The sequence below is a fragment of the Schistocerca serialis genome, chromosome 11 (assembly GCF_023864345.2).
Source record: "Schistocerca serialis cubense isolate TAMUIC-IGC-003099 chromosome 11, iqSchSeri2.2, whole genome shotgun sequence".
In the NCBI taxonomy this organism is placed as follows: Eukaryota; Metazoa; Arthropoda; class Insecta; order Orthoptera; family Acrididae; genus Schistocerca; species Schistocerca serialis.
In genome coordinates, this window is record NC_064648.1 from 59,862,441 (window position 1) to 59,864,481 (window position 2,041).

Consider the following 2,041-nt stretch of genomic DNA (forward strand, 5'->3'; position numbering starts at 1 on the left):
ACTATTTAAACAGCCGTGCTGATGACGTTACTTGCACTGAAAACTTGTTAGTAATAATTTCAGTATCACTCCATTAGAAAATGATAATTATAAATTTCAGTTACTGTCAGCGCTTATTGATGGAAAGGATGGACCAGGCGCCAAACTGTTAAGATAGCTCTCGACTAGTGGGCGATCGGTTTCCAAAGTAGCACCACGTAAACTGAAATGCAGAGTGCAAGTCCGGATAAAGATAGAGTAAACTGTTGCTTTTGTCTCGGAAAATATATTTGTGCGATTTCATGTTGATTCCAAGATCGTGTGAAGCATTTTTGAGACTTTGTCTGTGTTTGGGAACTAATGAATAATGAGCGGGAAACTAATTTTTGTTATTAACGGTAGACTGGCTCTAGAAATCATCTTACTAATTTTGTGATTGGTGAAATAAACCGTAATTAGTTGGCATCCTAACATTTTACTATTATTATTATGCTTACCATTTCAACATACTCACTCTTCACATTATTATGCACTGTTTGTGGTAGAAGCGTTACAGATCGCGACCGAAGGAGAAGAAACCTAGTGGGGCAACGTCTATGAGACGCCAGGTAAGCAAGTCGACTACAAATCGGTTGCGAGAAGTGTGGGGTGGACGTAAATCACACATAGCGTCACCATGCGTCCCCGTGTACGTATTGTGGCAGGACATTCACTCCCCTGTCTGCTGTGCGTGGATGTGTGACCAAAGTGGCAGACTAAATTCTGAACAAGCGCTTCTGGAGCCCTCATGTGACAGTGTTACAGCTGGAAGCTCTTTAACACTGTTCGCGGACGATGCGGTTGTGTATCAGGAAGTAGCGCGGCGAGAAGACAATATCGATTTTCTGAAGGACCTGCAGAGGACTGATGAATGGTGCACGCTCTGCGAGTTCACCCTGATCGTAGGTAAATGTAACATACTGCGAATACGTAGGAAAAGAAATCTACTACTGTACAACTACACTATTGATGACAAATTGCTGGAAACGGTCTCTACCATAAAATATCTAGGACTATATATCCAGAGCGATCTTATGTGGAACTACTATATAATCCAATCAGTAGGAAAACTGGACACGAGACAGATTAATAGGGAGAATGTTAAGGACATGTAACTCACGCACGCAAGGCGTGGCTTACAAGGCGCTTATGTGACCGATTCTTGAGTATTTTTCATCAGTCTGGGGCACATACTAGGTAGGACTGACGAGAGAGACAGAGAAGATTCTACAGAGAGGGGGTTCGTTTATTCCGCGGGTGAGCGCTACACAGACGCTCAACAAATGCCAATGGCAGCCGCTGCAAGAGAGGGGTTGTGCATCACAGTGAGGTTTCCTATTGGATTTTAGAGAGAGCACTCTGCATAAGAATCTGACATGCTACTTCCTCCATCACGCATCTCGCTAAATGACCACGATGAGAACATTCGAGTTATTAGAGCCAGTACAGACGCTTCGCCATTCGCGACCGGAGCGGGGAAGGGGGGATCAGTCAGTGGTACAGTAGCTACCGCCCGCCACACACTGCTACGCGGCTTGCGGAGTGTGATGTAACTCCGTCCGAACAGGCATTGGAAGGCCCAACAGTACCGACCAGCCGTCGTGTCGTCGTCAACCCACAGGGGTGACTGGATGCGGATAAGGAGGGGTATGTGGCCAGTCATCAGACTGGGAATGTCTGAGCAGTGCACTAAATCACCTTCTCGTTCAAAAAATTTGTAAAATTGCTGCTCTCTCTTTCTATACATGTATATGCTGGTTCCAACTGGCAATAAGTTCTTTTCTTTTAATCTAGAGCCAAGCAATTCAGCTTTTCTGGCTGTATGTCAGTTTACAAGACGCGAGCCGCTACTTCTCAATCGAGTAGCTCCTCAGTTTGCCTCACAAGGGCTCAGTGCACCCCACTTGCCAACAGCGCTCGGTAGACCGGATGGTCACCCATCCAAACGCTAACCCAGCCCGACAGCGCTTAACTTCGGTGATCTGACGGGAACCGGTGATAGCACTGCAGCAAGGCCGTTGGC

General features: G+C 46.2%; 1 pseudogene; it reads right to left on the reverse strand.

Annotated features, from left to right (window-relative positions):
• Positions 1–1,923: 1,923 nt before the first annotated feature.
• LOC126427489 (5S ribosomal RNA) lies at positions 1,924–2,041 on the reverse strand (annotated as a pseudogene).